Below are 15132 nucleotides of genomic sequence, written 5' to 3'. Positions count from 1 at the left end.
CCGCACAAACACCACTGCCAGTTAACTGGCGGTTAGCCTTTCAGGCACACGGCCGCCCCTTTCCCCTGCGGCTTGTGGACCTCACTGCAGTGTCTGCAGTCCAGCGGTTCTGTCATTGTTAAAATATTATTTTCATATATATATACAGAACCGTAACACTCGCTTCCCACTTTACATGATAGTGGATGGAGAGCGGGGTGTATCTGGATAGGTACGCCTTTGCCAAGCATATTTATAATAACCCACTTGAGTTTTCTGGCAGGAGCAAATAGGACCTGGGACCTGCAATTCCACACCATTCTGAATTTTTTTTTTCTAGCTTCCCAGTACATCTTATGGAATATTAAGTGGTTGCAATACAAAGTACAATTTGTCCCATAAACTTTAAGTCCTCATATGGCTCTGTGAATGGGGAAATAAAGTTATGGGGTTTGGAAGGTGGGGAGTCAACTATATGGGAAGGGATTAAGGCTGGTGTGCAAAATGCTAGTCTTATAGACTGAGGGTTACAGACTAGAAAATGCCAAATACTTCCAGGGTACTTGAATTTTTCAGCTTAAATTTTAGCTACAATGTGTATTACATTACTACTTGTATCAGAGGCCATTGAGATATTTGGTTGTTCTTCAGACTTGGTGGAGTTCAGCATGCTTCTTTATCACTTTAGTATGACAGCTGTGTGCTTGTGGTGGATTGTTATTTCTAGATCAGAGGAAACATCTCAATTTCCACTAAATAAATACATGAGGTCATTCCTGATTTAGACTATTGCATCTTTATTTTTCAAAACAAACCCCCAAGAGGCAGAAAGAATGGGACATGTCGACTCCTTGCAGGTTATTTCCATCCCCACTGTCTCCAGCAATCCTTCATAAGGCATGTTTTTAAGTCTAGAAGCCGATATTTATGCCAAGATTATAAACTGTACTTGCCAACAGAATCAATATAATTTCCATAATTCTTATGTTTACTTTTCATAATCTTATCTGTTTGTATCGTCCAAAAATAAAACATTAAAGCCACCCTCCACCCTAAAGTTTCACAATAACTACACAATGCATAGTGACAAAACCTGGTGCCCTCTGTTTGATTGTTACTAGTGTAATTCCACTGATTCCCCAGTCCCCTCATCATTCCAGTAATATTACTATTAGCTTTTCAGAATACTCCATGCTCACTGGGGCAGATTCACTAAGAATTTGTGCCTCTTTTTTAGTGTAAAAAAGGCACACCGTATTATGCCCCATAGTGACCCCTGCACACAGTATTATCCCCCATAGTGGCCCCTGCACACAGTATTATGCCCCATAGTGACCCCTGCACACAGTATTATGCCCCCTAGTGGCCCCTGCAACACAGTATTATGCCCCATAGTGACCCCTGCACACAGTATTATATCCATTAGTGGCCACTGCACACAGTATTATGCCCCATAGTGGCCCCTGCACACAGTATTATGTCCCTTAGTGGCCCCTGCACACAGTATTATGCCCCATAGTGGCCCCTACACACAGTATTATGCCCCATAGTGTCCCCTGCACACAGTATTATGCCCCAGAGTGTCCCCTGCACACAGTATTATGCCCCATAGTGGCCCCTGCACACAGTATTATGCCCCATAGTGGCCCCTGCACACAGTATTATGCCCCATAGTGGCCCCAGAACACAATATTATGTCCCATAGTGGTCCCTGCACACAGTATTATGCCCCATAGTGACCCCTACACACAGTATTATCCCCCATAGTGGCCCCTGCACACAGTATTATGCCCCATAGTGGCCCCAGAACACAATATTATGTCCCATAGTGGCCCCTGCACACAGTATTATGCCCCATAGTGACCCCTACACACAGTATTATCCCCCATAGTGGCCCCTGCACACAGTATTATGCCCCATGGTAGCCCCTGCACACACTATTATGCTCCATTGTGGACACCCATGATGAATTATTACACTCTGGGTTCTTTTCAGACCCCAGAGTATAATAATCAGAAACCCAGGGGAGGATACAAACATAAAATCACTGTTACTTACCTCTCCCTGGCTACGGTGCATTCCTAGGAGATGTCGGCAATCTTCAATGACGTACGGGATGTCACTTGAGCAGGGGCTTGCAACACAATGCATAAGGACGCATGTGATGTCTAGGACATCACCAAGTAGGCCTGAAGCCTTCTGGAGCCAGGAGGGGTAAGTAACAGTATTGTTTATGTTCCGCTTCAGACACATTTTTACCGGAACGCTAATTTCCAGCACACCCTGGCCCGATTTAACCACTGGATACAGTTGAATACAATAGTGGAGCATGCAGCTCTTTGAGAAGAGATTTAGCTGAGGAGGCGGGGGCATTATGTGGGAGTTACTTAAGGGGGCATTAAATTATTTGTGCATGTGGGGGCATAGACTAAATACCTTATACTAGGAAGAACAGTTCAGTTCCCAGTATCAGCCAGACACTCACATGATTTTTTTTCTAATGCAAAATATAAAATTAGGATCTGACCATGTACCATGGCCGTTCCCATTATTCATATTGAGATATTTGTTTTTTCATATAAGTCTTGAGTTTTCCCCCTTACGTCTCAGAAAGGAAAAAGATAAATTATTCTGCATGTATTTTCTCTTAATCATTCTCTGTATATTAATCATGTCTGTGCCTCTACTGTGTGCGACGGTATGTCAGCCCTGGCAGCTCTCGCAGTCACGTTACATTAGGATGATTGGCCTTTCAGACTATGAAATGTAGATTAATGTCCATGGCTTTGGTTAATCACACAGTAAACTTTTTATGTAACTGTCTACGCTATACTGTATTTGTTCCATATAATGCATTTACATTTTTTCTTATAAATATATACGGTAAAAAATACAATATAATACATGATATTTAAAGGAAGGTTTTACCTTTGCAAATAGATTTTTTCATTCCATTACAAAATCTAAATTAATAAAATGAAATAATTCTGAAAATATTCTTGCCGTCATTGCAACTTCGTGTCGACTTTATTCTCTGTTCACATTAAAGAATTTTCAATAAAGAACGATTTGCTGGAAAAATATTTTACCATTTTGTATCTACAGCTGTTATGCAGATCTATGTGTTTCCATGGTAATAAACATACCCATGAGCAGTGGCGTAACTAGGAATGGCAGGGCCCCAAGGCGAACTTTTGACATGGGGCCCCCCCGACCGACACCTAGGCCAAAGACCTCGACCGACCCCCTCCTACGCATTCCTGCGCGATCTATTATGCCCCATAATGGCCCCTTCACACAGTATTATCCCCCATAGTGGCCCCTGTACACAGTATTATCCCCCATAGTGGCCCCTGCACACAGTATTATGTCCCTTAGTGGCCCCTGCACACAGTATTATGTCCCTTAGTGGCCCCTCCACACAGTATTATCCTCCATAGTGGCCCCTGCACACACTATTATCCCCAATAGTGGCCCCTGCACACAATATTATGTCCCACTGTGGACACCCATAAACAATTATTATACTCTGGGGTTTGAAAAGACCCCAGAGTATAATAATCGGAGACCCAGGGGGAGAAAAACATAAAAAAATCTCTGTTACTCACCTATCTCCTGTCTCCTACGCTGTCGGCCTCTGAAGTAGTAGATCTTCAATGACATCAGACGTTCCATGACCCGGGACGCAGGCCGGGGTCATGAGACGTCAGACGACTAGGCCGAAGTCTGCACGGATCGTGGAGAGGTAAGTAACAGTGTTTTTTATGTTTCTTACCTCTCCCGGGCCGTTGATCATTATACTCGGGGGTCCGAAAAGACCCCCGAGTAAAATGATAGCAGCGGTAGTGGCTGTCACCGGGCCCCTAATGACCCGGGCCCTGTGGCAGCTGCCTCTGCTGCTATGGCGGTAGTTACGCCACTGCCCATGAGTAGTCTGGGATGGGTACATACCTCCATTGTTTAATTCGTCTTTCTGTTACATCATAGAGAAATAAAAACAGATTAAATAATAAAGACAGATCAGTTTAATGGCGACATTGGGTCCTAATGGGATAAATCGGGTATTCATTGTGACTACTCTGGACTTTTTGTCCACCATCTTAGACTAGATTTACATTGGTATTGGAAACTCCACCACAGATTCCACTTAATAAAAGCAGAGAGAAAAGTCCACAAAATCACGGCCGCAAAATAGCGCCGCGTATACGATCCATGCACCCATTGAAATCAATGGGAGCGTATAAGGCCCGCAAAATCTCAAGCGGCGTCTACGTGCCACATCACGCGACACTTTACTCCGTGTGAATGCACCCTAATGGGTTAAATGTAGGTAGTTTTCCAATTCTAGGCAGATGCCCGTCTGTGCATATATAGTGGGGCAATCGCGTCAGACAGTGCAGGAGACCCTACATTATTCCAATGCAACTAACATGGAAAGTCTGTTGCGTTGAAATAAGACCAATTAGTGTCCACCATAGAAAATCTATATGTTGGTCACTTATGGGTTAAATGTCATAGCAGTATGCAAGAATTGGTTGTAAAGATTGGTTGTAAAGATAATATCTAATATTGTTAAGCGGGCTGCACCTTACATTACCTTAAATTACCTGAAATAGTAAAACATTACATATATGTATTTAATCTAATTATAGATGCTCATAGTTAGGAAACTGACCAAAAGGTTACCCGATAGCCGACCCAGAAGCACAAACTGTAATTTAGGAGGTAGCTAAGTGTCCATTTAGAAATTAAGCTTTACCTCCCACTCATACATTTTGGCAGTCACCATTCTACCACTTCTCTAGGTTTAACTGCTACATCCATGTGGTTAAAATTAGTGATGATGTCAGCTATTTGGCCTCAATCTCTAATGCTTAATACTGTTTTATTTAAAGGGCGTCTGTCAAGACCAAAATGTCATTGAAACCAGTAATAGTGCCATGTAGGGTCTTTAATAGAAGCATAAATGTAACTTTATGGTCAAACAATAAGCCTGTATGTTCACCAGGGCAGATTTGCCTACAGCCAGCTGTAAGTGCTCCAGTTCTTCTCCAGAAACATAATGGTGGTCTGTAGGCAAATCTGGCCCATCGCAGTGCACCAGTAGGCCAAGTTACATATCCATAATGTGGGTCAATAACCACTTGAGTATTTATGCCGAATACAATGGATGGGATTTAGAGATGGGCAATTTGGTTCATACCGAGCTGGGCTAAACCTGAATATTCCAAATACATCATTTTTTTTATGAAACCAAATGGAGATTAGTCCCAGATGAACTAAAATGGCTGCCACATTTATACTCTGGAGGTTCTTCAATAATGTCACCTTCACTTTGACATAACTTTGGTGGAACCAGAAACAAAACAAATCCTGAGAGGTTCACCTGTCTCTAATGGAATTATATACTTTGGTTATTTTTAGGTTACAAGGGTCCCCTCATTAGAGGATCATACGTTTTCTTAGTTTTAACTCTTTCTATTCCTGAGTGCACAACTAAGACAAAACACCAGATCCCCTAGAGTCCAAAAAAGATTTGTTCAGGAACTGTACAGAAAGTGTGCTCTTACCCTGCAGTTTCACCATATATTCTATATCATGTGATGACAATCTAGGAACCCGATGACTAACCTATGACACGCATGTTAGTGGTGACAACCTGAGACATTTATGCTGACACACAACAAGCTGACAAAATCCAGAAGCGGGGCTACTCTCCTTCTTCATAGTCAGAGCACTGTACGAGAGGCGGCCATCTTTCCTCCATTAGTGAAGTTGGGTGTTAGGGTTTACAGAATTAAGTTTACTGCAGACTTGCACCAGACAGCTGGGAACATTAGAATGGTGTCCCACAGTTGCCCTGTCAGAGACAGACAGCTGGACCAAGGTCCATTCCAGTGACTACAGGGGGATAGGAGAGTCATCTCAGGCATGTGTGCTCCTTACACCCCAGCCATTAAAGCTGCTACCAAAATCTCACCCTGCTACCATTGTACCCCAAAACAGTTATTGTTCAGCAATACTGGGGAAAGAGAACACCCCATCAGAGACAGTTAAACCTGCTAAGACCTCACTGTTTTGCCACTGTACCTCAACAATTAACTCTAAAGCTACAGGAAGCGACTAGAGGCTGTTATCTTTGCAAAAGGAGGATGTACTAAATATTAATGTCACTTTTCTGTTGAGGTGCCCATATTTTTGCACCGGTCAAATTTTGGTTTAATGCATATTGCACATTTTCTGTTAGTACAATAAACCTCATTTCAATCCTGAAATATTACTGTGTCCATCAGTTATTAGATATATCAAACTGAAATGGCTGTTGCAAACACCAAAATATTTAGAACTAAAAATGATTAAGATTAATAGGGGTGCCCAAACTTTTTCATAGGACTGTATTTAAAACAAACAAAAACAGGGGCTCATCAGGCGCCCTAATGTCCCGGGCCCTGTAGCAGCCGTTACCACTGCTACCCTGGAATTTTTGCCACCGGTTAAAGGACTGGACATTGATTTACAGCAGGGGTCGGCAGCCTTTGGCTCTCCAGCTGCTGTGAAACTACAACTCCCAACATGCTCCATTCACTTCCACAGAAGTTACTAGAAGAGTAGAGCAAGTATGCATGCTGGGAGTTGTAGTTTTACAACACCTGGAATGCTGAACGTTCCCTGATTTACAGGGTAGTTACCTCTAAGGTTCTATTCAGGTGAACAGCAGTGAAAATTGAATAATTATTCATGGTCTATTAGAATGGATTGGCCACAAATGGTCATGTGATTATCCCCATTCATATGTATTGAATTAATGCAGCTGCATGATGTCTGTTAACATGGGTCATGTGAATAGGGCTTTATAGTTATCATGAAAGAGGCGACTTTCTTGCTCTTAACTTTCTGCGCAACGAAAAATACTACCCCCCCATAGACCTACTGAGAAACTTTAAAAAGCGTTTACTAAACCTGACAAGCCCATAAGTATTAAGAATTAATCATCATCAATTCATATGGCCGAGCACGTTATAGCTTTTAGAGGAAAAATCCCCATAGTATAAGTCTTATTTATGTTCAGAATAAAAAAGTGATTATAGTTTGAGCATTAAAAACTTTTCAAGCTCAGCGCCGACACTCAACAAGGCTTCCTGGCAGCCGCCGCAAGAAACTGTTTAGAGTTTTACGTTCTGTTTACGACTGATTGATTTTTAATGATTCATTGCGACTGAATGATTAACTTGAGCTTCATTCAAGCACAAAACTACAAGATACATCATCAAAAGAAGGAGATTTTGGAAAGGAAATGCATACTCAGCTAATTTTTATTTCCTAATTCATCACTGCACAGTGTCACTTATGAGATATAATCAAATGTGTTTAACGCATGATTTAGTCTGCAAAGTAAGCACGGCTCGCAAACTCCCTAGTAAAAACTCAGCCAATTTATAATTAACTATGGAGAGTCTAAAGCTAATATAATACAACTATGTTTAGAAGAAAAACATCTTTTTTTCCACTGGAGCCTGCAGATATAGCAGGTCTGAGGTTGAGATTGTAGTAGGGTTAAGTTGAATATATGGCACATTACACATCGACATCATGATGCAGATAGAGATGTAATGGGAATCCACCGCCCGCTACATGCTAGATACAGGAAAGCTGATGAGACTCCTGCCTCCATATCACCCTATGGTTAGTATGACAACTAGAGATTGGCAAACCTCTCAAGATTCATTTTGGTTTTTGGCTCAGCACCTCTGGCTTCAGATTAATTTCAGGTTGATACCCTTAGGGCTCCTAGGAGTCTATCTATAAAACATAGTGTAGAATACTCTTAGGGCTCCTAGGAACCTATCTATAAAACATAGTGTAGAATACTCTTAGGGCTCCTAGGAACTTTGCAGCAGTTGTTCATTTCGTCTCCAGCAAAGGGAAAGTAGGGAAATATTACACAATTTCCATTGAATTCATTGGGATATACAACGGTAATGCAAAGTTCTGCTGTATCCTCCTAAGGTAAATATATTTTTTAAATTAGTGGTGTAACTAGGAATGGTGGGGCCCCGTGGCAAAATTTTGACATGGTCTTCACCTCCCGAAGACCCCGACTGACTGTCTCACCCCTGCATTCCTGCACGCATAATTATGCCGCATAGTGGCCCCTACATACACTATTATGCCCCATAGTGGCCCCTGAACACAGTATTATGCCCCATAATGGCCTCTGTACACAATAATATGCCCAATAGTGGCCCCTGCACACAGTATTATGCCCCATAGTGGCCCTTGCACACAGTATTATGCCCCATTGTGGACCACCCATGAACAAATATTATACTCTGGGGTCTTTTCAGACCCTAGAGTATAATGATCGGAGACCCACAGGAGGATACAAACATAAAAAAAACACTGTTACTTACCTCTCCTGGGCTCCAGCGTGCTCCCTGCTGATGTTGGCCATCTTTAATGATGGAAGAGATGTCACTTGACGTTTCAGTAAGTAGGCCCGAATCCTTCTGGAGCCAGAAGAGGTATGTAAAATTGTTTTTTATGTTCCCTCACCTCTCCTGGGCTTCCGATCATTATACTCGGGAGTCAATGGGTATCCAACTCTCAACAGTGTTCTGGTGATTGATGAAGCTACCAACCATGGGAAAGGGCTAAGGCCTCTTCATTGAACATCAGGCATAGCACTATAAATTCTGTAGTGGCTATGTCTAGTACTGCAGCTGCATACCCCCAACAATCTAATATTGATGCCCTACCCTAAGGTCATCAATAGAGATGAGCGAGTAGTATTTGATTGAATACCTCCCCGCCATAGGTGTGAACAACAAGGAGTTAAGTGCATCGAATATTCGAATGATCAAATACTAATTGCTCATCTCTAGTCATCAATATTAAAATCCCAAAGAAGTCCTTTAAACATAACTGGGAGAAACATATGTTTTTCTAAAAAAAAAAAGAAGTTATTAAAAAAAGAAAAGAAATAATATAAAGACAAAATACACAGACTATCTTTTTAAATTATGAGAAAAATTGTCAAAGCAAGAAAGAAGGGGCTACTTAGTTACCCCCGGCCATGTTTTCTGTAAAACTAGCCCTGGGCATGTTTTTTTTTCTTCTTGCAACACAAACAATATTTTACTGAATGAGCTGTCGTAACGGATCTATCGATGTATACGTGATGCGGATAGATTTACTGGAAAATGCAAAATCCACAGTAGCTGAGACTATTTACCGAAATAATCTTCATTGAATTGTGGACTATTTATAAGATACTTGTAGGATTTCTTAACACAAATTGTCACAAAGCCATTGTAAAGTCTAACATTACATAAAACATAAGCTCATTACTTTTCTTTACAACTCCATTTTTCATAAGACGCATCTCACTTGACCAGAAATGCTAGATAAATAAGAAGTGTCAGAAAGCTGACACATCTTACATATGTTTGGCTGAGATGTGTGACTATTATTATTGGGTATCCTGGAAAATTACATATAAAGATGAATGTTGACAGCCTATATCCCTGGCATGTTATCATCTATCTGCCACCTAAATATACGGTACTGCAGACAGATACTGGTTTTAGAAACTTTAGTCTATATATTTTCTTTCACTTTTGTAGCCAATCTTGGCTTTGGTACAAAAAAAAACGCAGCGAAATCTGCAATAAAAAAATCTGCGTTGTTGCAATGTGGGGCCTCAGCCTAAAGGATGTTCCATCCACAGGATAGTCCATAAATTTCTAAACATGGTTTTCAATTATTTTACCTCTTAGATGCTGTAACTGCACCCAACTAAGGTTGAGCCGATCTTGAGATTTCAGGATTGATTTTAAAATCCGATTTCCAATCATTTTCCAGCCAATCCCGATCATGAAATTTGCTCGATCGCCAATTGGAATCCGATCTTTTCCAATACCGATCGATGAACCCTATTTATGATATATACATGAATAGGGTTGAACCATTCTTGAGATAACCTCTGACCTCGATCCCGCCGGAAAAGATAGGGATCGGAATTCTGATTCCGATCGCTCAACCCTACCCCCAACATAATCACAAGGGATTTACCTCGCATTTATATGACCATAGATGAAACTCGTTCCATGTGTTGGTTGGATTTATCAGCCTGACGCTGGGTTCACACCTGCGTTCATGTCTCCGTTCTATGGTTTCCGTCTTCTGCATGGCAGAAGACGGAAACCATAGACCGGGTCCGGCCGTGCGTGGCGGTGAGCGTTTTAGGCTCTCCGCCGCGAAACTGGATTTTTTTTATCCGGACACAGAGTACTGCATGTCCGACTCTGTGTCCGGATTATAAAACCCGGTTTCGCAGCGGAGAGCGCAAAATGCTCACCGCCGCACACGGCCGGACATCTCTCTCACCCATTCAAATGAATGGGTGAGAAAGTCTCCTGCAGGTTTCCGTCTCCTGCCTCTGTTTTAGGCAGGAAACTGAAACCTGAACTACGGAGACCGGGCCGCAGATGTGAACGAGCCCTGAACAGTATGTCAGGAGGGGGACTCCTAGCATAACAGTTATCTATGCTGCTAAGAGTCCCTGCCTCCCACGGACATACTGTCCTATACTACGTTCACTACAGGACTGTGTGCCGCTGGCAGGACTCTTAGCATTACTGCTAGGAGTCCGTCTACTGCCATCATGTTCAGGTTGGGTGAAAGTCGGAAATTTGAATTTGGGGTTATACATTACTATGGCAGCAGGGATTATAACAAAGTATCTGGCTAGTAGACCACAGCAGATCTTTGGCCTAATAGTCTGTTGTCAGCGTAATACTGACAAAATATAAAACTTCAAGTTCCATATGGGAAGAAAAGTCCAAAAAAATTAAAAGAAAAACATTCATTCCTTCTTCTTTTATTTTTTTTTAAAACAGGCACTTTAAAAAATACATATTTAATACCAATACCATATTTAATACGAATAAAGTTTACGTGTCATATATGTCCCACAGCAAATGGGGAAAGAAGGCAAAAATTATGGCAGACTTGATGTTTCTTTTGCATCGCCCTCCTTAAAACTATCCTAAAAATTATTCATGTGCACCTAAAAATAATACTAACAAAAACTTCAACCTGTCCTCGAATAAACAATGTGGTTACTTTGACGTGAAGATAAAAAAAGTTATAAGATGAGGATACATAAAAGTGACTTTATTCTATAAAACATGTTTTTATTGTGAAAAAGTACTAAAACATAAAAAACAAAAACAACAAAGACATACTTAATTGGTATCACCATGTTCGTTATTTTTACAACACTGCTCACAGTGAGGTAATAAAGTTTTAGAAGTTATATGTAACCCAAAATGGTGCTAATAAAAACACAACTTGTCCCGATCTTGAAATGAGACAATGAGAAAAGGTAAAAAACTGGTTCTTCAGGTCTATAACAGGAGTGACATTAAGAGGTTAATGACATTTCTAGATGTTCTAGATTACATCTTTAGCTCTTGTCATGATGATGGTTATATTTTTATAGTGTAACGTCTCTTCCTGTTGGAGTCTCTGTGCCACCCTTCGCTCGCATGCTGCGGTGCAGGAGGCATATTTAGTTTGATTCCTTGCTTAGAGTTGTTTGTTGCTGTGCTACTCTATTACCTATCCTCTGTAATTGAATTTCCACCGCACCCATCTCCTGCACCTTGTTTCCCTCTGTCCATCAAATAGTTAATCTTAGCCTTGCCTGTGTGATTGACAGCCTGTCTACCAAGTCTGAGGCAGTTCCTGGACCTCATATATCCAGGTCATCCGCCCACAGAGGTTTGCTGGCTTTTGTGACTCTGTCCTGAGACTTTGTCCTCACTAGCTTCCTACTTGCTCTTTCTATTGTATTACTGTCTTCTGACCTTTGGCTTCTCTTGTGACTACTCTCTTGGATTACAATTTTGTACTGCTTTGTCTCTCTGGCTTTCGACCCTTGGCTTGCTGACTCCTCTTCTGTGTTGTTTGTCTTGTCTTGTTCTGTGTTACAGAGAAGGGACCGTCACCTAGAGCAGGTCTGGCAAGTAGGTAGGGACAGGTGCTGGGTCAAGTTTAGGACTCACTGTCTCTGTCTCCTTTCTTCCATTGCTCAAGCATCAGCACTAGGAAATTGCTCAACTAGCTTTAGGAATACCAGTTTCAGTTTTAAGAAGACGTACAGCCGACAGACCTCATCATATGGGGTCCATGACTTACTGCTATTTTAGTGGTCTGCTCTCCTTTGTTCTGGTCTTGTGAATAGGGAGGCTGAATGACCCAAGTCTAATACAATGGACATGAGAAACAACAAAAAAAAGTCTATGTGTCTAAAAGGCAAAACATGGCATCCTTACTTCTAGTGACCCATGCTAATGTGACCTATGGGGCCCTATTTGGGGGACATTATACTGTAAGATACAAACTTTATTGTTTCATAATATTCAGTAGCTTTTATGATTTCTGCACAGGGCATGGCGACCCACAGTAGAGGATGCCCCTGGACAATCGCCCCCATTTTCCCTCCCTATAACCTGATCCTGTTAGTCAGTGCTTAGATAAATAAATTGGTTTTCTACATCCAGCACAACCGACATGCAGATAATTTGCTATGTCAAGTCCATCATATTTGATATATTGGTCTTATTTATGCGATGCGGCTATGCGATATACAACCCTGATTAATTCAGAAATTGCCAGAAGGGATGATGAAACCTGTCAGTATGATACCTGTATAGTAATAGAGACCTGAAGCAAAACATGTCATTGTGCCATCACCAGGTAGGATTTGTAATTGGATCTAATGTCTGCTACGGGGTGCCCGCCAAAGGTTTGAACTGCGGACGTTCCTGTAAAGTAATTCTCAGCATGGAATAATTCTTCTCATGAGTGATCACAGGAGGAAAGTGGAAAGTCAAGACATTTTAAGAATACAAAAATTACTGTCAGGGTTTTATTAAGAGTAGCATATCGTTCTGCATTGGATCGTGTCAAGAATGTGTCATTGCAGCAAGGCTGAGTTTGTCATTTTGTCACCGTGAGATCACAGTGGGACTGATTTACTAATCCCGCTAGTTTCTACTGTAAATGTAGACAGGTATTCTGAAAATAAGGCAGATTTAACCCAGTGGCTAGTGCTGGAGTGTTGTGTGTAGTTTATTTCCCTACTAAAGCCATGCCAACTTTTCTAGCAGTCAGAAAAACTTTATCTCAAACTACACAAGCCAAAATGGCCGATTGTGTACTGCATTTCGGCGTATTTTACACCTTGTCGATTCTGCAATAGTAAGGCCTTATTCACAAAACAGATGATATATGTTTTAAAAACAATGAGCGTGAATGCATATATTCACATGTCCATTTTTTTTGATGGACCGAAAAAAAACAGGACTATGTTTGTACTTTTTGACACAAACAGACCCTGTTGAAAGCAATAGATCTATATTTAGGGATAACCTTTCATGTCCTCCTGCATGTGTGGCTTTATATACTGTTAGAAAGTTGACAGTGCACTGAATTCCGTAGCCTATCGGCTTTCCCGTTATGTTCCCCCGGGCTGGAGATATAAAACTAACAGCACCGATCTCTGCCCACTGTCAGAAGGGCATTCCTGACAGTCTGCTGGACTTTAAAGGGCTCTATCAGCAAAATCATGCTGATAGAGCCCCACATATGCGTGAATAGCCTTTAAAAAGGCTATTCAGGCACTGCTAAAGTTATATAAAACTACCCCCCAGTTTTAAAATAAAACCCTAAAAAAGAATGTGATTGCAAACTGACATTGCTTAAAAAAATGGCCTGGGCGCATGCACAGTAGCTGTAGTAGAAGCAACATGCTACTGCGCATGCGCCCAGGCCATTTTTTTTTAGCAATGTCAGTTCGCGAGCGCCGGAGGAAGACGGGACCCGAGGACATCGCAGGAAGAGGAGGCGTGGATGAAGAAGACGGCGCACCCTGAATGCCCGCCCACCGTGCACGATGGGTAAGTTGATCACATTCTTTTTTAGGGTATTATTTTAAAACTGGGGGGTAGTTTAATATAACTTTAGCGGTGCCTGAATAGCCTTTTTAAAGGCTATTCACGCATATGTGGGGCTCTATCAGCATGATTTTGCAGATAGAGCCCCTTTAAGGAATGCCTTCCCTCCCTCCTTACTCACAGCTTAGCGTCATCACTGGGCCATAAGGAATGTCTCCTCTGACAGTACAGGGCTATGGATGAGTACTGTCGAGGGGGGGGAGGCATTCCTCAAAGTCCAACTAGACTGTTAGGAACACCCTTCTAATGATGGGTAGAGATCGGTGCCGAAGTTAATCGCACAAATATCTCCAGACCGGGTGCACATAATGGGAAAGCTGACAGTAATTCAGCAAACTGTCGGCTTTCTGGCGATATATAACACTGCATGTGCAGGAGACATGAAAGGGCTGTAAAACAGATTGATACCCAAGTTAGTTTCAGAAAAAATGGATCAGTGGGTTAGGTCAAAAAAGAAAGGCCAGATGCAAATTGGATGACGCTAGGCCTTCAAAAAACAGAATGGATGCACAAAAATGAACATGTACGTCAGCTAAATAAAGGCCTTATCTGCCGCAATGAGTTATCTTCTACTTTAAGTGAAGGAGTTACTCCAGTACAGAAAACAATAGTTCAATTGCAATCTGTACACAACATGTTGTTTCAGGTTCCGTCATCAGCAGCTGGAGCAGGAGAGCTACGCGACTTAGGGTAAGTTGACACAACATGGATTCCACCACAAAAATTACAACTCTTTTCAATGGGAGGTAAAGTTTATGCTAGCTGGAAAAAAATACGCTAATGAAAAAAATGAAATGTTCTGCTTGGTGTTCACTCAAACCTCTCATCTCCGTGTATGGGAGTGAAGGAAGATTTCCACGGCAGATTTTGTATAGCCCAATCTACTGTGTGATCTGACCCTTAGGGCTAGTTCACACGGGGCCAAAGGGGCAGATTTTGTCAGCGGAATCCACGTCATAATCCGCCCCTTTACAATAGTGGTCTATGGAGACCATTAGCGTTCTTTTTTCCGCTAACAAAAAAAGAAGCGAGCTTCCCTTTCTTCAGGCAGGCTTCCGCTTAGCAGCTGCAACCTTCAGCGTCGGCCCATTCATTTGAGCCGACTCCGGGGTGGGGGAAGCCGCGAACGTGA

At 41.8% G+C, this 15132-nt stretch overlaps 1 long non-coding RNA gene across 1 annotated transcript in view; it reads right to left on the bottom strand.

Annotated features, from left to right (window-relative positions):
• Nucleotides 1–15132, bottom strand: part of LOC142208670 (uncharacterized) — a 656266-nt gene continuing 641134 nt past the window's right edge. Inside the window, exon 3 of the long non-coding RNA XR_012716897.1 lies at nt 1–14. This is a non-coding gene — a long non-coding RNA (uncharacterized LOC142208670). The remainder of the gene's footprint in view (nt 15–15132) is intronic.

This window comes from Leptodactylus fuscus, chromosome 6 (genome assembly GCF_031893055.1).
Source record: "Leptodactylus fuscus isolate aLepFus1 chromosome 6, aLepFus1.hap2, whole genome shotgun sequence".
Classification (NCBI taxonomy): domain Eukaryota; kingdom Metazoa; phylum Chordata; class Amphibia; order Anura; family Leptodactylidae; genus Leptodactylus; species Leptodactylus fuscus.
This window is presented reverse-complemented; position numbering and strand designations above follow the sequence as displayed.